Raw genomic sequence first — 24,475 nt, 5'->3', positions numbered from 1 at the left:
AAAAGCCGGACGCAGGAGCACGCCCCCACCGTAACCCCCAGGGAGAGTGCTTCTCCTAGGGGGTTTACTGATGCTGGGAGGAGCTGATATCGCCGCCGGGGGACCCCAGAAGAGGTGGATCGGGGCCACTCTGTGCAAACTGAACTGCACAGTGGAGGTAAGTATGACATGTATGGTATTTAAAAAAAATAAATAAAAAAAAAAGAGGGTTTACAACCCCTTTTAAATACATCATTGCGTTTTTTAAAATGCAAGCAATGCAAGTACCTGATTTCGACCCGGTATCAGCGTTTTGCAGTCCTCTACAGTAGGGCCAGAGTGTGAGAGGAAGTAATAATACAAGGAGCCCATTCAGTCATGTGCTGACAAGAAGCATACTGATAGGAGGAGAAAGCAGTATGCCATAGAGATGAGCTCAACCAGTTTTGTGGAGCTTGCCCACCCATCTTGCATGCATTCCTGTTAGCCAGTGAGGTAGCTTATAATAGCGATGGGCCAAGAAGATAAGGTAAGGAGGAAATGGGAAAGCTCTGACACTACCCAGAAGTGCCAGAGCTTTGCCCATTCAGAATGTCCTGGCATTGGCCCAGCATTTGGGTGTGCAGGAAGCCATTAATGTTACAGGTATATACAGGTACCTCAAAGTGCTTGAGCTTTATACCTGCTAACGGCTTTTAGAGGGTCAAAGGGCCTTTCTATGGTAATAGATGGCATATTGCCAGACCAGCGACTGACTTTCAGGAAGTGATATGGTGAGGTCTCAAGTCTGTTGGGTTCTTCCATTGGGTTTGAGAGAAATTACAGTTGGAGAGACAGTAGATTTTTGCAAGTTCGGTCACTGGTTTTGGCTAAAAATTAAATGTTTGGTCTTAGTGCCCCTTTCACTAATAGTGCACAGAGGAGCGCTGTTATTAAACACCTTTTAAGTAGTTGCGAAAATAGATTTTTGTAGCCTGACTTCTCTGCTTCCCTTCATGATACTCCTGTATTACTATGCTGTGTGCTTGAATAACATTAATTGGTACATCAGTGAATTATAAAGTTTAACTATAGCCCTGACACTTTGAAAAGTTCTAATTCTGCACATCTTTTGAGAGACTGAAGAATTTGAATGTTGTCGATGTGTGTGCGCCTTTAATTCCTCAGCTCTGAATTCCTCTGAAGCTCTTTGACACAAGACAGAATGAAAAGACCATTTTTGTAAGCATTGTTGCATGCAGGCTGCTCACATTCCACAAGGCCGAGAACATGCTGAAACACGAACGGTTTTACCATACCAAGAGTTCAGACGCACGGAGGAAATGACAAGAACTTTACAGAACTTTTTTTTTTAAATACATTTTACAATGTATGCTTTAAGTGAAGTGCCTTTGTTGCTTACAATATTGAGCTGTATTTAATGCTAGTGCATTTTGTGTTGGAAAGCTAAAAGAGAAGTCCCAAAATCACGTTTTGTGGACACGGACAGTTAAATGTATGTATGCTGTTTTCTAAGTAAATTTGCCTGTGGGTGCGACTTTAGTTCTGGCAGTTAGCAAATATATTGCACAGCATATACTATGGCTGGCAAGATCTGGCCCAACTTAGTATGTTAACAAACGGGTGATTACCCCCTTGTTAGTTTGAAAAGACTCCCACTCTTCACCCCCATCTGCAGCACCTCCCGCCCTCACCTGCTTTGAGGATGACAGCGGCAGGCGGGCAGGAGACTCGGGAAAGCTGATAACTGGCAGTTGCAGTTCGGACAGGACTGTCACTCGGCCTGCAATTTAGTGATCCCTGCTCTAGAAAAGTACGATAAGAGACGGGCTCTGCCCACCTGCAGAAAATGCAAGAATGGAAAGGTTAAACACATTTGGGCAGTTGTCAGCTACACTTATAATACATTATGTTGTACAGACTTTTTTTTTAGAATTGATGCAGTATTCCACAAACAGTAGTGTGGGAAAGTATTTGGCAGTCATTGGATCTATACTGCATGTCTAATCACAGAATTACAGTGCCTTGAAAAGGTATTCATACCTCCTTGAAATTTTCCTTCCTCTTCAATTGTGAAAAGGAAGGAAAATTATAAATAGTTTTCAGTTTTTTCTTTACAAATATGTGAAAAGTGTTGCGTGCATTTGTATTCAGCCCCCCTGAGTCAATACTTTGTAGAACCGCCTTTTGCTGAAATTACAGCTGCAAGTCTTTTTGGGGAGGTCTCTACCAGCTTTGCACATCTTGTGAGTAAAATTTTTGCCCATTCTTCTTTGCAAAATAGCTCAAGCTCTGTCAGATTGACTGGAGAGCTTTTCAAGTCTTGCCACAGATTCTCAATTGGATTTAGGTCTGGACTTTGACTGGGCCAATATAACACATGAATATGCTTTGAGCTAAACCATTCCCATGTAGCTCTGGCTGTATGTTTAGGGTCGTTGTCCTGCTGGAAGGTGAACCTCCGCCCCAGTCTCAAATCTTTTGCAGACTCTAACAGGTTTTCGTCTAAGATTGCCCTGTATTTAGCTCCATCCATCTTCCCATCAACTCTAACCAGCTTCCCTGTCCCTGCTGAAGAAAAGCATCCTCGCAATATAATGCTGCCACCACCATGCTTCACAGTGGGGAAGGTGTGTTCAGGGTGATGTGCAGTGTTAATTTTCTGCTACACAGCATTTTGCTTTTAGGCCAAAAAGTCCAGTTTTTGTCTCATCTGACCAGAGCACCTTCTTACACATGTTTGCTGTGTCCCCCACATGGCTTTTCACAAACTGCAAACTGGACTTCTTATGGCTTTCATTCAACAATGGCTTTCTTCTTGCCACTCTTCCATAAAGGCCAGATTTGTGGAGTGCACGACTAATAGTTGTCCTGTGGACAGATTCTCCCACCTGAGCTGTGGATCTCTGCAGCTCCTCCAGCGTTACCATGGGCCTCTTGGCTGCTTCTCCGAATAATACTCTCCTTGCCCAGCCTGTTTAGGTGGACGGCCATATCTTGGTAGGTTTGCAGTTGCGCCATACTTTTCTTTTTCGGTTGATGGATTGAACAGTGCTCTGTGAGATGTTCAAAGCTTGGGATATTTTTTTTTATAACCTAACACTGTTTTAAACTTCTCCACAACTTTATCCCTAACCTGTCTGGTGTCTTCCTTGGCCTTCATGATGCTGTTTGTTCACTAAGGATCTTTAACAAACCTCTGAGGGCTTCAAAGAACAGCTGTATTTATACTGAGAATAAATTACACACAGGTGGACTCTTATTTACTAATTAGGTAACTTGTGAAGGCAATTGTTTCCACTAGATTTTAGTTAGGGGTATCAGGGTAAAGAGGGCTGAATACAAATGCATGCCACACTTTTAAGATATTTATTTCTAAAAAAAATTGAAAATCATTATTCATTTTCCTTCCTCTTCACAATTATGTGCCATGTTGTGTTGGTCTATCACATAAAATCCCAATAAAATACATTTACGTTTTTGGTTGTAACATGACAAAATGTTGAAAATTTGAAGAGGTTTGAATACTTTTTCAAGGCACTGTATTTCTATTTTAGAATGGAGATAACTGGTTAGGGGCTCGCTGTCATTGTGGCACTGATTTCATTGTAGTGTAGTAACCCTACAGTGTACCAAGGCACCATAGCTTCAAATTTCTTGTGCTTGAAATGCTAAAACTACACCTGACTTTCATTAAAAACCAGTAAGCCAGCAGAACGTACATCTTGAAAGTGCACCAAATCTGTTTTGTGTGTTTTAGAATTTTAGCCAACTTGCCAGATTTAAAATCACATCTGCTTAAAAAAAACTCTTAAACCAACACTAGATTTTATAACAACAGTTTATTTCCTGTCTCGCCTCTTTTGGTGCATTTGTTCCTTGTCTTTTTTTTTCTTCTCAAGTTTGTGGCAGATGAGCTGAGGTGCAGTTGTGTGCATATTTGATTTTAGCAGCTTTTTCTTATTAAAATTCAGTGTGAATGTGCCGAATGACTGCTGGCTGGCAGTCACACCCTTGATAGTAACACATGCGATCTACGCTTTTCACCTATTAGTGTTCAATGATTCATACAGTAACAAAGGAATGTCTGCCTGTTTGCATATTTTATTTTCCCTCTACTCAATGAATCTTTTACTTAGAGATGGTTCCTCTCTCTAGTAATATATACAAGAGTGTACATCCAGTTTTATGTGTACTTTTGACTGGAAGATGTATGCTAAAAATACACACCATCAATAATCTTACCAGCTGTTCAGATGATGTTGGATATGACCTTCATTTTCGCTACACACCACTTAAAATATCTCACCTGCACCAAAAATGTCTTCTGGGTTTCTAAATAATAGTTATGAACAGCACATTTTGAATGCAAAAAAGTATTTTATGACACTTTCATAAATGTTTTGGTGGTTGGTTTGTGCCCGATAAACCTTGGTAACGATAACTAACACATGTTAAATTAATCCTTGGTGGTTGGGGGGAAGAGACAAAACTGAGCTTGGATGCCTGCATGCTTTAGACTACATGCACATGGGCAGTTTGGCACCTATGAGTCAAGCCTCTGCATCATCTAGCCCCACTACCAATATCCTGACAACATCTAGGTAAGGCTGACCTATGCAGCGGCTGGACGCTATACCAAGTGGTTCTCCTTTTACGGAGGTATGTATTTGGGGACAAATGGCCTGAACGCAGAATTTCTTCTTTAAGTGCATGCGCCCTGAAATCTGGACCTGAAAATGCTGGGATTTGACACACATGGCCTAAACAGTCCACGTACAAGAGGCCCGGAGCTGCTTAAGGTTATCAACTTATCCACACATGATTAAAACAGTAAGATGGCACTATCTTTGTTCTGTCTAGGATCAGCATCTACTACCAGAACAGAGATGCTAGCTGATAAACAACATGGTCCTCGTGCCTGTACAGTTCTGGGTTGTGTTTTCAAATGTCTGACTCGGGTCACCCCTTACTGTAGCTCCCCTGACTGTGACTTGCTACAGATTTAAATGTAATCTGATCACTGGTGGAGAGGAGACAGACACAATATTTTTTCAAACCTGCAGCAAACTGATGATATCATCTCGGCCAAAGTCTCTTTCCCTGGATATAAGCCGTTGCATATCATGACATGCCGGGAATTTATTCATGTAGACTTGAAATGTTCACTTTCTTAGATTTACCTAATGCATTATCTGCATCTTGAAAGTGTAACTCGCATGTCTGCTTCAATGGTTTGGGAAGCAGCATTTTGGGGCAGTCCTGGGCACTCAAGAAAATAAGATACATGCAAGCGCCTCCTGTTGCTTTTTCCACTCATATACTCATCTTTAACTCTACTACAGGTGTATATTTTTACAAGTGTTTTCCGTCTTCTCTTAATTTTATTTATTTCAGGTACTTGTATAGAGCCGTCAATTTACGCAGCGCTTTACATATACATTGTACATTCACATCAGTCCCTGCCCTCAAGGAAGGTCCCAAACTTACATTCATACATACTAGGGCCAATTTAGACAGGGTCCAATGAACCTACCGGCATGTCTTTGGAATGTGGGAGGAAACCGGAGTACCTGGAGGAAACCCAAGCCAGGCACAGTGAAAACATGCAGCTCCACACAGGTAGTGGGATTCGAACCAGCGACCCTTTTTCTGGCCACTGAGTATAAAAATGGCATTTGCATGCCTATAGTTTGTTTTTTCCCCCATGTTTCAGTTTGAAAACACACAAAATATTAGTTAAAGGTATTCAGCTATAGTGATATATGTTTAAATTGCATATTTGTTTGTAAAACAAACAAGTACTTTGAAAACAATCCATCGTCTTCAATTTATAATGTGTTTTCTTTATGTATGAATGTGATTAAAGTATCCAAAATAACAAGTAAGTATTGTATTTTAAGCTAAGCAATGCCCTTTTTAAAATAAAAATTATTTCTTCAGGGTTACAGTCTGTATTTATATTATACACATTGTTAAGGAAAATACATTTTCCACAACCTATTTCGAATTTGAAAAAAAAAAAGCAAAGAAAAGATTTTCTTTAACATAATTATATTCTCTGGCAGATCAGCAGGGCAGCTCAATTATAGTTTGTACCATAGGTTACACTTTGCATAGTGCCTCAATTATTAAGCAATACCGTTGTAATTATCTAGTGTCAATTAAGCTTTGAAGAGATAAAAAAACTGTTGAATATATCAAGTGCTATTTAGGCTGCTAACATTTAAACTTCTTTTTTTGCTTATTTTTCTGCTCAATAACAATTGTGAAAATGGCTATTTTTTAAAAATGATTTAACGGTTTAATTGATAACATTATCTTCCCAAAAAATTTGCCTGAAGTATAAATTACAATAGGGCTTTTTTGGTGGGGGGCACAGATGGAAATGCTTTTTTTGTGGTATTTTTTGCTTTCTGTGTCTCCTTAGCGTGACTTCCCTAAGCTTCTTGAACCAAGATGTAAGAGAGAAACACCTTTATCAGAAATTAAGTAGGCAAAGCCCTTACCTCTGCCGTACCTTAAAAGAGAAGTTCATCTTTTCAAGCATTATTTCAGTTTTTATAATAGAAGCATTTTCCAATGCCATTACTGGCCCAGCCATCCCAACGTTCTTTTCTCTCACCTCATCCACAGGATATTTAGAATCTTGTCAGTGTATTTTGTATTTTTTTGAATGGATTTTCAGATTCCATCCCTTCCTGTAGCTTGTATCAGCATTCACTTCCTGTTCTGTTAGGTCATCTCCCAGAAGCCTTCACTTCATTGTTGCATCACAGAAGAGGGCATGATGGGGTGTGTTCATCACTCTGGACCACACTTCCCTCATACCAATACCACATTCCACCTACTTCCTATACAATCTAATTTTACAATCTCCTTTAGATCTCCCATCAGCTGTTGTACACGGGCCTGTCTGATTGGATACACGTTGAGCGGATTGTTCAGGTGTGTCCTCTATTCCATAGGTCTAGTAAAACTAAAGGAAATTGTAGAGAGATTGTACAATTAAATTGCGTAGTGTATGGCCATCTTTATACAAGTACATAGAGTAGGGAGTGGATGGGGACACTCAGTTGTCAGTCCTCATTCACATCTCTGCGTAGTGAAAATTCACATTCCTGCATACATTTTTTTTTGGAGTGTTTTCACTCTTCACGCAGAGGGCAGCTCATTCATGACAATCGCCCAGAAGCTCCAGAACTTTTTTTTGGAGCAGAGCATGGTGTGTTGCCGCAGTTTTTGGTGCGTTTGCTGCACTTGGGCTTTTAACATGCAATGACGACACAAACACGATGCTCACCAATTTCACTTTCAGGGCCCCATTCACGCCTGGAGTAGTGGGAGTGCATATTTTTGCGCTCGTTTTTCTAGTGACACACATAGGGCAGCCTGTTGATTTCAATGGGCTGTGCTACACCTGGCAAAGTAGCTCATGGGACATTTTTGCACATTTTTTACTGCATTTGTCACCTGTTTTTTTTCATGTGGCAAAAATATATGTTTGCTTCTGTGTTTGGTGTGCCATTAACAATTAATGGCACTGAAAGTGCAACTAGGTAATTTTAGGTGTATAAATGTGGCCATACACTATACAATCTGATTGTACAATCTCTATAATCTCCTTTTTAGATTTACCAAAACTATATAAGAAGATGACACACTATCGATCTAATCACTCTGTATCCAATCAGGCAGGTTCTTGAACTACATCACGGGTGTCCTGTGGGCTGCATGCGGCCCCAGGGAATTTAGCATGCACCCTAAGCCCGTCTGAAAGGACGCTGGGGAAGCCGAGGGAATGCCGGGGGGTGCTGTGAAAACTTGGGTGAAGGTGTACTAATGAGTTCAGCTGGTAAACTCCTTCCTGTGTCTTCCTGGTATACAGACACAGACAGAATAGCCAGTGAGTATCTAAAGTGATCTGGGGAAATATAGCCATGGATGAGGTAGGCCTTGTTTTCAAAATCCAAGAAAACATCTTTTTTTTTTGTTTGTTTTTGTTTTAGAGAGGTACATTAATGGTATATTGGTACATAGGGGAGCTGGATTACAAAACAAAAAGTCAATTTAGCCTTTAAAGACTATAAAGTATATAGTAGACTATAAAGTATTGATCTATAAAAATAATTATCACCTCAAAGCACTGATTGATATTCTTTACAAATTTTCTTTTCATGCAAAATAACACTTTTTTGACTTGTGAATAGTACATTTATTTATAGAGATCTATATCTTAGGCCAAAGAGATTGACAAGAAAATATACTTTAGTTGTAAAGGTGAGACTGTCCCTCCAGAAGAGCCAAGCAATTGAGACAATGCCATTGTTATGGGCTCTAATACAGAATGGGAAGCTCTTGCCCTGCAGTACAGTGTACAACATAAGAGCCATTGCCTTGCTACCCCAGTGTACAGTCAATGTCTGTGAAGGGTCTAGTAACTCTATGATGGTATTATATGTGAATTAGTCATTTAGCAAGGATTCATAGAGGGAGATTTACTAAAACTGGTGCACAAAGAATCTGGTACAGGTGTACATAGTAACCAATCGGCTTCTAGGTTTCTAGGCTCGGTTCACACGGCCGGGACTTGGGACCCGACTTGCAAGACCCTAAGTCGCGTGACGTGAAATCCCACGTTACTCAATGAGAGCTGTCTCAATTAGCACTACTGAAGTCGCTCCAACTTTAGAAAAGGTTTCTGTACTACTTCAAGGTGACTTCTAGCCAACTTCTATTCTTCTATCAAAGTAGTACTCAAGTCACGCGACTTTCAGGTCATGGCAGTGTGAACCGAGCCATATGGTCAAAGCTTAATTGGACAAGCTGAAGTTAGGAGCTGATTGGGTACTATGTACAGCTGCACCATATTCTGTGTGCACCAGTTTTGGTAAATCTTCCCCATAGTGTAACTAATACATCTACATGATTAACGGATACCAGTTATTGTAGATATGTTTTACACATTTGAAGGTTTTCTCTTTCAACCTAAAGGGGTGACCTTGTACCTTTGTGGAGCCTTTAGGTCAAATCCTTATTTGCATGCCTTTCCAAATAGTTATATGCAAACATAAAAAAAAAAAACGTTTTAAAGCTATTTTAAGGATCGTTCTTGGGTGTCTGAATTGGATAATAGAAGGGGTAAATACATACCTTTCCTGTATAAAATGCTGCTCCAGGTTCTCCCTTGGTAATGGCTGCATGTCTGAAGGCCTAAGGTAGCTGAGCTGTATTGGAAGAACAAATCTTGAGCTGTTAACATAGTTTTATCCTAACATTTCAGTCTAGGTCTAGTTAAACCTCAAAGCAATTGTTAAGGTTCCTTTTTTTTTTTTTTTTTTTTTTTTTAATAACGAACATTTAATACTTGACAATGGTTTTACACATAGTGGCCCTGAGCCGCCTCCTTATGGCTTCCCCTGCCAGTGCCTCCTCCTTTCTGTCTGCCCGCATAGCAAGCCCTTATTATAGGGACTTGAGCTCATGCCGAGCTGTATGCATCTTTAGTCATACATAGTGTGGCTTGGCCCTGCACCCCACTCGGACAGCTGCTGGAGCCAATGGCTCTCACTACTGCCGAGTCTCCTGTGAGGACAGAGGGGAGAATAGCTGCTGTGGATAGGCGCAGCACTGGATGAGGCTCAGGTAAGTGTTTTACAGTGGGGGCTGGGGAGAACAAGTTTTTTACCTGAAGAGAATGCGTTCAGGTAAAAAAAAATGTACTTTTATAACCTCTTTAACCTTAGGCAGATACAAAAGACAAAGATTATTGCAACTTTCTAATCATTATTCATCTAATCCATAATTGTATTGATAATTGAGCGAAGAAGCAGTACAAAAAAAAAACAATAAGTTTGTTTGCTGACAAGAAGCAAGCTAATAGGAGGAGTAAGCAGGCTGACAGGCTGATGATCATTGTGCTGCTTTTCCTTTCACTGTCCATTCGCAGGCAGAGAGGCAGGCCCAGGACAGTCTGTGCTCAGAGGAAGGGGTTTGAATAATGTTGGCCATCAGACTGAGGGCATCTAATGATGGAGAAAAAAAAACTACATGTAAAATCTGTGGATCGAGGCTGAATATTACAGCAGAAGCTGTTTTTTGTTTTATCTTTTTAATGAACTATTTATTGGTATCTTCTTTGTGGCAGGAGCCCTGCTTTGAATCACATTTTTGTGCACTGGTGACCAAGACCAACTGTAATCCCCAGATAAGAGCCAAGTGATGCATTGTATAAAGATCATAATTTATTTGCCTTACGAGGCTATAACTTTTTATAGAAGATCTGTCTCTTTCAGTATACATACTAGATAGGAGAGAAAATATGTTTTTAGGTTGTATGTTATATGTCATAGTGGATGTGCGCCTATAACATCTTTTTGAAATTGTCCCCTTCTATGTAAAAAAAAAAAATAAAAAAAAAAATAAAAATCTGTAAATTTCAAGAAACTTTACCTGCTCTGTTTCTATTGAAAACCTGCATTAATGAGAAATACATGAATGCAGCTTTGAGCTTGTAAATATGAATGGGGAGATCATAGGATTTTTGTGTTACTATGTAGTTTCTATATTTAGTACACATTGGTTACAGAATTTTGCTTTGTACAGTAGATTTGATCTTTGTGGTTTGAGACCAAAGCTTTTTTGGTTTTATTGACTTGGAAAGTGTAAGCGTATTGAGCACCATACAGTATCTGTTCATCATGCTTTCATGTGTAGAGTTTGCAAGAAAGCAAATTTAGCAATGTTCTCACAATATTGGTAACAATATAAAGAATGCTATAGCTCTTCAGCTCTTGTCATGTAGTTTCACATGTCAGTGTGTACTGCTTCTAGTACTACAGATTTCTTGTCAGAAGCGGATTACAGCATGTATAAAAATAACTTCTAATAGCTCCTAAACTCTTTCACCAGGGTAATCTACATATATTTAACAGCCTTGATTTGTATCATTGCCTACTGCTTTTATATTGATTTTCAAGTTAACCAAAGGTATAACATGGAATCTGCAATAAGAAATTACCTCTTGGAAAGAAGCAAGCAGTTCGCAATCGAATCATTTCACTATTTTCACCAAATCTGTTACCAAATTTGATAATATATGAAAGCTGAACGCCAGCTGAAGAAAAAAAATAAAAATAAAGAATTCACACTGATTTGTAGTAAAATGCAGGTAAAATGGATGTGCATTTTCACTGATTTTTTTTTTTTTTTTTTTTAATGTGAGTTTTAACTTAGAGGTGCACCGAATGAAAATTTTTGTACCGAAAATGCAGGATGCACTTAGCCGAAAGCCATAAATGACTCTTTTTAATATCATCAATTTACATTAATATTATTTATTATTGGCACCTTTTAGTGCAAGAAAGGCTAAAGAAAAATGCAGTCTCTGACCATCTCTTGTATCATGTCTGCAATCTCTTAAACTTAAACATATTGCTAATAGTTAAAAAACAGAATATAGGGGATGGCGCTGTGTAAAGTGTAAGTGTTTAAAGTGCCAAGTGATATAATCAATATAAATAAATTTAAAAATAATAATAATAATAAGTTGATCAGGAATTGGCCGATAAGGTGGAGTGATATACCATTAGTGGAATTGCAAGTAATTAAAATGCTGTGCATAAAACAAAATCAATCCTTAAAAAATGTGAAATAATGTGAAATTAAAAAATAGCAAATTAGCAATTAGTAAACATAAATTGGTTGTCAACCCACAGTGCAACCCACACAGTGCAATAATGTGCATATATCTATAAAAATTGAAAACAATCTGATATATAGAGATGTGTACATAAAAAGATTATTCCACCACAAAAATTAAAAAATATTCAAAAAAACAATATTCAAAAAAATCAATATTCAAAAAAAATAAAAAAAATCTATATATATCTAGTCCCAACTGCTATATAGTGCAAAAAGTTCAAATTAGTGATATAATTGCAGTGTGATAAATCGTGTAGCGTTTTTCCCAGACGATTATTATTCTTTAACAGTGGAGAACCATGCAGCAATTTTTTGGCAATTTCCCCCAATGTGATTGCACTCACCGGAGCTCCCTGCCCCTGCAGGGGTATGAGCATAGATCCTCAGCCTTTAATCGCCCCGATCTCCCTGGTGCCAGTACTCTTCCACTCAGCCCAATCCAGGAGAACCACTTGTTGAGAAGGGAGGGAGGACTCACTGCCCTTTGCTGTAGCACAGATCCCAGCCAGGCATCCAAGTTGAAGCTTAAAACAGCATGCATCAAGGATAGGAACAAACGGCTGCAGCAATCAGCGTACGGATGTCAGCCTGCCTGACATGTTTCATCATAACAGATGTCTTCAGAGGCATTAGTATTAGCAAAATTTCCATTCAGTGCACCTCTAGTAGACACGATGCAGGAGATGGTCAGACTGCAGGCAGGGTTGTGCCGATACCGAGTACTTGTACTCATGCAAATGCTCCTGATGCCTAATGCAATACCTGGACAGTCAGGGGTGATTGGTGCGGCGGCGGGGGAAGTTATAATCACCGATCTCCCTGTGTGGCTTTCATTAAAGCAGCTGACAGCCGCTTCTCCTCCTCTCCCCTCTCCAGATTTCAGCTGCTTTAATGAAAGCCACGCAGGGAGATTGGTGATTATAACTTCCCCCACCGCCGAACCTATCATCTCTGAGTGTCCCCTGTATCCTCCTCAGTTCCCCCTCTGTGTGCTCCTTTTATATAATAATTTTTAATTTTTTTTTAAAATATATATATATATATATATAGTAAAAAATAAAATTGTAATAAAACTACTGACGCAGTCCACGCCTCATCAGTGCTGCATATTGGTGCCATTGTCACATGACATTAGAAAAAAGTTTTGGTAATCGGCATTGACGAGTACTTGGAAAAAAAAGTATCGGGACAACCCTAGCAGACATGATACAAAAGATCAATGCAGCCTCACTGGTGCCCGTTGGATGCAGTTTTTTTTTTGTTAACTTGCGCTGTGGTGACGTGCATTTTTACATGTGTTGCTTTAAAATGCCTACATATTACATTTTAACTCAATGCATGTCAACACAGCATTGTAGTGTGAATAGTCATGTAGAAAACAGTGTGTGTGTGTTTTTTTTTTTTTTTTTTTTGTCTGTGTTGATCTCCATTTAAAAAGTGTACTGAGATGCAGATCAATGCACTAGTGTTAATTAGCCCTAACAGTCAAGCCATAGTGTAAAAGAAAGAGGAAAAAAAAAAGCTTTTGTTGCAATACTCTCTCCCGCTCACTTCCCCCGCAGTATTTTCTTTCCAGCACTAGATGTCCTCAGACTTACTGAGTTTAATGATGGCCAGTGTAATTCAACCCCCTTCCTCTGAGCCTAGGCTGTCATGGACCTACCTCCTGTAGTGCTGTCCGTACATAGCCTCGGCTCAGAATATTCCTGCACTGAACGGTGCTCACATGTCATTACTCAAGTGCCATTCAGTTGAGCAGCGAGGTCTACACACTGCTGACAGAGAAGAGGAAGGAACAGGGCTTGCCTAAGACTGTTTGCTCATCTTTAGCCGGTAAAGCCTACAAACGGTATCCATAGCTTACTTTTTAGGTGCAATTACCAACTGTTACACAAGTTTGGTCCTTAAGACCTTTCAGTTACCATTATAAAGTTATATCAGTTAGGGATGAAAAACAGACCTACACTGATCAACCATAACAGTTAAGACCACCCATCATATACTGCTGAAGCATGGACTCCACTAGACCTCTTAAGGTATGCTCTGGTCTCTGGCACCAAGCCGGCAGTAGCCTTTAGGTCCTGTCATTTACGAGGTGGGGCCTCCATGGATTGGTCTTGTTTTTCCAGCACATCCCACTTCTGATGCTCATGTGCCCATTGTAGGTGCAGCCCCATACACAACAAACTACGATGCAGTGTGTTTCGACACCTTTCTATCAGAACAAGCTTTTAAGTTTTTGGCAATTTGACCTACAGTAGCTCTTCTATTGGATTGAACTACACAGGCCAGCCTTGGCTCCCTGTATGTATCCGTGAGCCTTGACCTTGCCGCTGGTTCACCATTTTTCCTTCCTTGGACCATTTTTGGTAGGTCCTGACCATGCAGACTGGGAACATCCCATATGAGTTGCAGTTTTGGAGTTGCCATTACAACTTGGCCCTCGTCAAAGTTTCTCAAATCCTTATTCTCGTCCATTTTTTCTGCTTTCAACACATCAACTTCAGGTAAATGAACATGTTCGTTTATGTGAGATGGTGTACACACAAATCTTTTGGTTACTGGTGCAGAGTTGATTGTATGGAGAGCGAGTCATGATCCAATGATGACTTATATTGAGCCAGGTTTCTGTTATAGTGAATGGGCGGAACTGCTTACCGGCCCTGTATATTGTTCCAGTATTTTATGTGGCCCAATATGATTTGTTTTTCCAATTTGACCCAGGAAGGTCAAAAGGTTTGAACACCCATAGGTATGCAGGTAACAGGTTACCAGATTACTCATTTACTGCATTGTGTCAAGTCCAAAGAAGTATTAAAGGCAGTCAAGTATTGCCACTGAAGAAAATTAGAGTTTGATTTGGGAGGGGAGATGCTGAAGAGGACACTGTATATTCAAAAATGAAAACATGGGAAATACCCACATTCATATGTAAAAGCCACTTTCTTTATAACATGTCAGACCTGTTTCAGCATTTTTGGTGTGCAGTGCCATTTTGCTATTCTTGTTTCCCTTTGATCCCGAGTTTGTATAAGAAATGTTTTTTTTTTTGTTTTTGTTGTTTTTTGTCCAAAGTGTCTTTAAAGAGGAGTTCCACCCAGGGGGGCCGTCAAAAAAAAAAAAAAATTAAAAGTCAGCAGCTACAAATACTGCAGCTGCTGACTTTTTTAATTGGACACTTACCTGTCCCTGGGTCCAGCGATGCGGGGGATCGAAGCCCCGCTCGTCCCCCCCCATCCGCTCGTCGGCGCCGGCATTTCAACTGTGGGCGCCGGGCTGTGGCTTCACAGCCTGGCACCCACTGCGCATGCGCGAGCGGCGCCGCGCGCCGTGATTGGCTGCTCAATCACCTGGGACCTGTAATGGGTCCCAGATGAGTGACAGGAGGGAGGGAGCAGAGCGGAGCCCTTCCTGTGCCGAGGGGGAAGTGATGTCACCAGCCCAGGCAAAGGAACAGGCAGACTACGAGGGACCACCTAGCAACAGGCATTTAGAGGTAAGTGAAAAAAAAAAAATATCCAAATGTTTTTTTTTTTTTTTTTTTTTTAGAATTTTTCCAGGTATTTTTGTTTTTTGGGTGGAACCCCACTTTAATATTAAAAGTTTCAATAATCCCATTTGTGATATCACTTGCAATATTGCTGTGCCTCAAAGGAAACTTGTACAGTACAAGCTTTTAAATGGATTGGTTAACACCCTAAGGCTCGGTTCACACAGGGGCAACACGATTTCAGCGCGACTTTGTACGGCGACTTCAACGCGACTTCAGCGCGACTTTAAGCAAAGTACAACGCGACTTCAAGTCGCCTCCAGGACAGGCGACTTTGGCTGTGGCCAATCACAGAATAATCAGCTCTCTGCGAGGGAGGGGTTTGCCTGGGCAAACTAAATTTTTTCCCTGCAAAGTCGCTTGACTTTAGAGAGAGATCCGACTTGGAGGCGACTTCCATTGATTTCTATGGTACAGGTCGCCTACCAAGTCGGATCCAAGTAGTACAGGGAGTACGCTCTGAAGTCGGAGCGACTTCAGTAGTGTCTATTAAGACGCTCCCATTCACTGTAATGTGAATCTCTTTCTGGGGCGACTTGAGGGCTTACAAGTCGGATCCCAAGTCGCGGTAGTGTGAAGTCGCGGTAGTGTGAACCGAGCCTAAGGCCTCATGTACACTGCTGCTGGTAAACGGACGTTTAGAAGAAGTTGGGCATTTTTTTCAACTGCTCCTGAACTCTCCTCTGTTATCTTATCAGTAAGACCCCTTTCACACTGAGACGCATTACAGGGGCTACAAAAATAGCGCCTGCAAAGAGCCTCTCGTTTCTCCCCAGTGTGAAAGCCGAGTGCTTTCACACTGAAGTGGTGTGCTGGCAGGACGCTAAAAAAAAGTCCTGCAAGCAGCATCTTTGGAGCGGTGGGGATTAAAACCACCCCGCTAGCGGACGAAAACCCCCTCAAACCCGGCGGTAAAGCGCCGCTAAAAATAGCGGCGCTTTATCGCCGACGCCCCAGTGAGAAAGGGGCCATCATGTACACAGGGCTGTTTATAGGCAGTTGATTTTAGAGGCTTTTTTTGGAACGCAAAAAAATGGGTTCAGAAGCTGAGTTTAGAGGCATTTCAAGCGCCAAACGCTTCTAAACGCGGCAACTTGCGTTTAGCCACGTTTCGCTTACAGGTATTTTTCATTTTTGACTATTTTGAAAAAAAAAATAGTGTTTGTGTGTATGTGTATATGTGTATATATATATATATATATATATATATATATATATATATATATATATATATATATATATATATATATATATATAATATTATCTCACAAAAGTGAGTTCACCCCTCCCATTTTTGCAAATATTTTATATCTTTTCATGTGACAACACTCAGAGCCCATTCACACAGGGGCAACTTTGGATCCGACCTCAAGTTGCGCTACATGAAAAAATCAATGTAAGTGAATGGATTCGTCTTAATGCACACTACTGCAGTCGCTCCGACTTCAGAAAAGGTTCCTGTACTACTTCGATCCGACTTGAAGGCAACTTGTACCCATTGATGTCAATGGAAGTTGCCTCCAAGTCTGATCACTGTTCATACTGAGGCAACTTTACAGGAAGCAGAAAGGAAACAGAAAGTAATTTCCTCCACTAAACAGCCAGCCCCCTCCTTCTCATACACAGCTGATGAGCTCTGATTGGCCACTTGTAAAGTTCCCTGTCCTGCAGGCGACTTCAAGTTGTGTTGTAAGTTGCCCCAAGTCGTGCTGTGATTCATACTCAAGTCGTGTCCAAGTTGCCTCCCAAAGTCGCGCTGGAAGTCGTGTTGCCCCTGTGTGAATTGGCTCTGAAGAAATTACACTTTGCTACAATGTAAAGTAGTGAGTGTACAGCTTGTATAACAGTGTAAATTTGCTGTCCCCTCAAAATAACTCAACACACAGCCATTAGTGTCTAAACCGCTGGCAACAAAAGTGAGTACACCCCTAAGTAAAAATGTCCAAATTGGGCCCAAGTAGCCATTTCCCCTCCCCGGTGTCACGTGACTCTTAAGTGTTACAAGGTCTCAGGTGCGAATGTGGAGCAGGTGTGTTTAAATTTGGTGTTATTGCTCTCACTCTCTCATACTGGTCACTGGAAGTTTAACATGGCACCTCATGGCAAAGAACTCTCTGAGGATCTGAAAAAAAAAATTGTTGCTCTACATAAAGATGGCCTAGGCTATAAGACGATTGTCAGGACCCTGAAATTGAGCTGCAGCACGGTGGCCAAGACCATACAGTGGTTTAACAGGACAGGTTTCACTCAGAACAGACCTCGCCATGGTCGACCATAGAAGTTGAGTGCACGTGCTCAGCGTTATATTCAGAGGTTGTCTTTTGCAAATAGGCGTATGAGTTCTGCCAGCATTGCTGCAAAATTTGAAGGGCCAGCCTGTCAGTGCTCAGACCATACGCTGCACACTGCATCAAATTGTTCTGCATGGCTGTCGTCCCAGAAGGAAGCCTCTTCTAAATATGATACACAAGAAAGCCCGCAAACCGTTTGCTGAAGACAAGCAGACTAAGGACAGGGATTACTGGGACCATGTCCTGTGGTCTGATGAGACCAAGATAAACTTATTTGGTTCAGATGGTGTCAAGCGTGTGTTGTGGCAGCCAGGTGAGGAGTACAAAGACAAGTGTGTCTTGCCTACAGTCAAGCATGGTGGTGGGAGAGTCCTGGTCTGGGGCTGCATGAGTGCTGCTGGCACTGGGGAGCTACAGTTCATTGAGGGACCATGAATGCAAGCATGTACTGTGACATACTAAAACAGAGCATGATCCCTTCCCTTTTGAGACTGGGCCGCACGGCAGTATTCCAAAATAACGACCCCAAACACACCTCCAAGATGATCACTGCGTTGCTAAAGAAGCTGAGGGTAAAGGTGATGGACTGGCCAAGCACGTCTCCAGACCTAAACCCTATTGAGCATCTGTGGGGCATCCTTGACTGGAAGGTGGAAGATCACAAGGTCTCTAACATCCACCAGCTTTGTGATGTCGCCTTGGAGGAGTGGAAGAGGACTCCAGTGGCAAACTGTGAAGCTCTGGTGAACTCCATGCCCAAGAGGGTTAAGGCAGTGCTGGAAAATAATGGCGGCCACAAAAAAATATTGCCACTTTGGGCCCAATTTGGACATTATCACTTAGGGGTGTACTCACTTTTGTTGCCAGCGGTTTAGACATTAATGGCTGTGTGTTGAGTTATTTTGAGGGGACAGCAAATTTACACTGTTATACAAGCTATACACTCACTACTTTACATTGTAGTAAAGCACCATTTCTTCAGTGTTGTCACATGAAAATATGACATCTTTACAAAAATTTGAGGGGTGTACTGACTTTTGTGAGATACTGTGTGTGTGTGTGTGTGTAATTAATATATATATATATATATATATATATATATATATATATATATATATATATATATATATATATATAATATATTTTTTTTTTTTTTTTTTTTTAATGCTTCTAAAATAAGCGGCATGTAAACGCGGCAAAATGGACATTTTTGGGAAATGGCAGTTGTGTATGAAATAAAATGTACTTTTCAGAAAGCAAAGTGGAATTTCTCAGACTGGAGTGAATGGACAAGCACAGATGTACTGCGTAGTGCAGTACGAGGGGAAATGGGTAATGTACTGTTTTCCTTTTATCAGGATGCACAGAGATCTCTGCCTCTTAGCTGCTTGAAAGAGTTTTTGTTTTGGGGGCTTTTACTGAGGGGAGTACAATCATCTGAGTTTTCTCCTGCCAGAAACATGCACAAGGTTTCTTAGGGTCGTAGATTATTTGGACACATCTCTTATATTGTGTCATTTCTGATACATCTTTCGAAGTCAGTGCAGTAATTTTATGTCATTGGCAAGTGATTTATTTTTCTTATGTGTTTATTTGCAGGCTGAAATCATAACACGTGACTTTAGATTTGGAAGGCTCAGCCTAATATAAAAGGAATTGTAAGTATGCAATGTGTGGTTTTTAAATGCACATTTTAATATGTAATCTATGATAGTGTGTTGAAATAAAAAAACAAACAATATAAATTTACTGTAGAAAATGCGGAGGAGAGTGCAGGTTCTGGTGTCTATGCATTACTTACATTCTCTAATTGTGGTCTATTAGATTAGTTGCCCACAGACATGAGTTGTTGGTTTGATTCTGCATGTCAGTCTGACTCGTTTCCCCTCATTGTACTCCTATAGAAACTTGTATACAAGAATTGCAAATGTACTGTGAAGTGCAATGTTGTTCTTCTGTATGAAGTATAAAATACAGTGGTTTGTCAGTTGTTTATTAGGCTTTAACGATTACTTGACGCAGGCTTTAACCTGCAAACACTAGTGTGGAGCCCATCATGTAAAATAAGCATTTACAAAGCACTTGGGGCCATCTCAGGTGAGCGACAATCTGCCAGCATTAGGACTAACAGACCACCTATTTTCTCCTATGGGGTCATTCTCTCACTTGAGGGGTCAGCAAGATTTTGCTCCATGACTGCTCCCTTGCTAGTAAGTGTGATTCTGCTGTGTTCTGGGCCACTAAGTGATACCCTTCGAGAAAAGTGATTATTTTCCCTCATTGATGCATCTGCAGCCTGACATCAGCCTCGTAAAGCTTTCTTGAAGTCTTTCAAGTGTATCTAATAACAAAAAGTTTTTTTTTTTTAATTGCGGTCTGTCTCTCAATTTTGTCCTGATGACTAAAAGTTAGGGAAAAGCCAAAATGGTAGGTTGTCTCCAGAACCTAAATAGAGGGCTAACATTTAAATAGGGACCTTTATAGGGGTGACAACTGAGTGCAAGTTTTCCTTTATCTTTCCTCTTGTGTCTGTGGGTTAGGAAGTGTAGGGAGATCTCCTTAATGGGAAAGAAATGGCAAGAAATGACAGGGTTTTTAAAAGTTTCCTACTCTATCCAAAAAAGAGAAAAAAGATTTTGGCCTTGGATATACTTTAAAACACCCCTCAGTTCAGTTTGACAATGTGGCATCCGTCTTATAGAGATTAGCTTGTTTCTACGGTCTCTCTCTTTTAGACTTGCTACACTTAGTGTTGCCATCAGAGTAATCACTGTGACAGAGGATACGCAGTAAGTGTTTTCTTCTTACTTACAATAGACATTTGAAGGTGATTAACTTGAATAAAGACAGGGAAGGGACATAATTAAAGTTATAATAAAGGCATTTTTTTTTCTTAAAAAAAAAAACAAACATGTTATACTTTACCTGCTCTGTGAAGTGGTGTTGCACAAAGCAGCCACTCCTGCCGAGTGTCCCTAAAGCAAATGACTTGCTGTGGGCTGCTGCTCTGCGTGTCCATTCAGATACAGAGCTGTGGCTCTGCCCTGCCCCCTCTCCTCTCATTGGCTCACTGGCTGTGATGGACAGCAGTGGGAGCAAATGACTCCTGCTGCTCTCTGAGCCAATGGGGAGGGAGAGTCCCCGGAGAGCCGAGGCTGTCGTGCACATCACTGGATCGTGATGGGGCTCAGGTGAGTTTAGGGGGGCTGCTGCACATGGAAGGTTTTTTTTTAACCTTTATGCAAGAAGGCCTTTAGAATCACTTTAAGGGACATTTTGCCTTTTCAACCAATAATTCAACAAAAAGGACAATAGATGTAATGGTATAAAAAGTTAAATAAGTACACTCTTGGCCTCCAAAGGTGGTATTTAGCAGAAATTACTTTTTGTAGGTGTTTGCATAACTGAACCACCATTATTATTATTAATAATAATAATATTATACAGCATTTATGTAGCATTAGTCTTGTTACCACTCAATGCAAAATTCTTTCAATTGCAAGTTGTTTGTGAGATGCCTTGCAATAATTGGATGTTTTAAATTCCTTATTGTTTTTACATTTAGATTTACTGTAAGGCTGGGTTCACACTAGTGTAATGCCAGACTTTGCATGTGATTCGCACCGCTTTGCTGTGGACGACACATGCGATGTCTGTTCTGTGCGATGCAAATTCAGCCATACAAACTGTATCGCTGAAATCGCATTCGCACCAAAATGGTGCAGGACCCTATTTTTTGGTCCACACTGGAATGGGATCACATTGGTGTTCACACCCACGCAATCCGATTCCTGTACCATTCCACAGTTTGCACTGCGAACCTTGTGAACAGCCTGCGATTCAGGTGTGATGTGGAAACCCACACAGGAATTGCAGGGTTTTCTGCATCACACCAGTGTGAACCGAGCCTTAAAGGAGCGCAGGTTCCACCTTCATACACCCCAGAGTTTCTAATTATTGGTACCTAGCCTGCACCTGATTTTAATTTCATGGGTTTGAAGTGGTATTCTTCCTTTTTCCCCATGTTGCAGATCTGCATAATGATTGCACAATTTTTGTGTCACTTTAGCACTAGATACTGTTTAAAGATCTAATGTTTGACTGTTCAAAAAGTTTGAATAAGTCAACAAATTCCATGGAGCGTACTTTCCCCATGGCTGTATATTGTGAAATCACAAAATTATCTAAGCAGATGTTGCCTAGCCTCCGCTGTCGCAGTATTCAGTTTGTTGCTTAAGTAAAAGTGTAATTAAATTAACAATACGTTACAATGTAGCTATGTTTGTTCACAAAGCATATGGCAAACAGCATTTCACCACTATAGTGACTTATTATGGATTAACATGTTGCGCAAACAGAATGTGGAAATGTGATGCAGGCAGTGTTCATATTTAGTCTTTTTTTCAGATGAGTTGATGTATATGGACACATCACTATTATTATAGGGTGATAAAATGCACAACATATTGCAATACGACTGTTCTTGTTCACAAACCATATGGTAAACAAGATGAAGTTCACCAATCTGGTGACTCGTCATAGATCAACGTGTGGAAATGTGATGCAGGCAGGTTTCGCGTGTGGTCTTTTCCAGATGTGTTGATGTATATAGACACATGGTCAGCATCGCTATAAGCTGAATTGCAGTCATGCAGGTCCTTGATAAATGCATTGCTAATTTGTGGTGTAGACCATTCTAGAGCTTGCCAGTGAAAATTGTTTCGCAATCGTAATAATCCAAACACTAGCTAACCGTCTGAACTTGATTTCTGTTGATTAGTCATACTAGTGTTTGCGGATTACTTAAATGAATGCCACCTGAAAAGAAATATTTTGTAAGTCTTTTTTTTTTTTTTTTTTTTTTTTAATACAAGTCTTTACACAACCTTTGTCAAACAAAATTCTGGTTGGACAGGTTAATATTGGCTGAGCAGAGAATGTTTTTTTTTTTTTATTCTCCTTTTTAAAACCCTTTTTATGAAAGTGCAGTAATGTTTTATCCCCAATTGCTAACTGTAAATATACGTTATTTGGCGTTAAATACCGGGGTTATGGCTGCAGCTAGATGCCATAACCCTGTTTTTTGTTTTTTTTTATTTATTTTTCTTGTTAGGCAGTTGGCTTTCCCATAAAAGTAATCCCAGCGGCGGATTCATTGTGAGATCACTTATAGAAGCAGTGGGAGAGGTGCAATCCCCCACTGCTGCTTTCCAGTGGTTATTGGGCTAACGTTACCGATTGGTAGCTCTGGGAACCATCCGGTGTTGGTAGGGTTTTTTCCATAGAGATAAGCGATGGCTAGATGGCCACCGCTCATCTCTATGTCCTTGGAGGACCGGAGTGACGTTGACGTCCCTTCCGGTTCTCATGCTATGTAAACGTGTATTCTTTTTCATGGGACGTTGTTTAACCTCTCCTGAATGATTTAACTTGACAGCTAGAATCCGACATCTAAAAAGTCAGTTTTAGCCGCGTTTACATGCAGCGTTTGCATCTTTAAAAAAAATATATTTTATTATTTTTTGTTAAAATGAAAAATGTCTGTAAACGAAACACTGCTAAACGCAAGTTACCGCGTTTAGCAGCGTTTACAGGCTGTTAAAGGCATTTGTAACCTTAACCACTTCCGGACCGCCGCACGACTATATATACGTCCTCACTTTGAGGACGGATATCGTTGTTATGGCAGCAGCTAACCCTGGTATCACCATGTTCGGCCGGTGGTCCGGTACAAGATAAAAGTGGTCTCTGCAGTGAATTTGCCACGAGACCACTTTTATCGGCGGCGGGAGAGGGGCCCACCCTCCCGCTGCGATCTGGTGCCCTCAGTCGCTTACCGTAGCCATCGACAGCGGCCGAGGCAATCAGATCCTTCCTGTGGCTGTGCATGGAGACGAGTGAGGGGAAGATGGCCCCACCCGTCTCTATGACACTGCAGGGCGGAAGTGACGTCAAAACGTCACTTCTGCCCATAGCTCTTAAAGGGCCATTTTTTTTTTTTTTTTTTTTTTTTCATGTTCTTAAAATGACAATTTATTTTTTTTAAATTCCATTTTAGTGTAAATATGAGATCTGAGGTTTTTTTTTTACCCCAAATCTCATATTTAAGAGGTCCTGTCATGCTTTTTTTCTATTACAAGGGATGTTTACATCCCTTGTAATAGGAATAAAAGTGACACTTTTTTTTTTTTTAAACCGTGCAAAAATAAAACATCTAAGGTAAAAAAAAAAAAAAAAAAGAAAAAAATTTTTTTAAAGCGTCCTGTCCCGCCAAGCTCGTGCGCAGAAACGAACGCATACGTGAGCAGCGCCCGCATATGAGAATGGTGTTCAAACCACACATGTGAGGTATCGACGCGATCGGTAGAGCGACAGCAATAATTCTAGCCCTAGATCTCCTCTATAATGCAAAATATGCAACCTGTATAATTTTTTTAAATGTTGCCTATGGAGATTTTTAAGGGTAAAAGTTTGTCGCCATTCCACGAGTGCAGTTTTGAAGAGTGACATGTTGAGTATCAATGTACTCTGTGTAACATTATCTTTCACAATATAAAAAAAATTGTGCTAACTTTACTGTCTTGTTTTTTAATTCAAAAAAGTGTATTCTTTCAAAAAAAAAGTGCGCAGGTATTGCAACAACCGCCATTTTATTCTCTAGGGTGTTAGAACCCCCAAACATTATACAATTTTTTTTCTAAATAATTTTCTAGCAAAAAAAAACTGTTTTAACTTGTAAGCAAGACATCTAAAAAATAGGCCCGGTCCTTAAGTGGTTAAAGCAAAAGATAAACAAAATTATTTTTTTTTGATCTTTTGCTTTTAAGGGTAGAGGAGAGATTTGACCCCAGATCTCTCCATAAAGAGGACCTTTTATGCTGTATTTTTATCGCAAGGGATGTTTACATGATCAATGAGCAAATGATCAAAATAATATTTTTTAAAGGGACAG

The 24,475-nt window shown here is 40.4% G+C and overlaps 1 protein-coding gene across 3 annotated transcripts in view; it reads left to right on the top strand.

Annotated features, from left to right (window-relative positions):
• PLXNB2 (plexin B2) overlaps positions 1-24,475 on the top strand; it is a 323,100-nt gene that overhangs the window by 143,397 nt on the left and 155,228 nt on the right. For all 3 annotated transcript variants that reach the window (XM_073619756.1, XM_073619757.1, XM_073619758.1), the window contains one exon: positions 19,123-19,181. The gene's annotated coding sequence lies outside the window, so the exon portion shown is untranslated. The remainder of the gene's footprint in view (positions 1-19,122; positions 19,182-24,475) is intronic.

The sequence above is a fragment of the Aquarana catesbeiana genome, linkage group LG03, assembly GCF_042186555.1.
Source record: "Aquarana catesbeiana isolate 2022-GZ linkage group LG03, ASM4218655v1, whole genome shotgun sequence".
Lineage (NCBI taxonomy): Eukaryota > Metazoa > Chordata > Amphibia > Anura > Ranidae > Aquarana > Aquarana catesbeiana.
The sequence above is the reverse complement of the archived record's forward strand: the minus strand, read 5'-3'. Positions and strand labels throughout refer to the sequence as shown.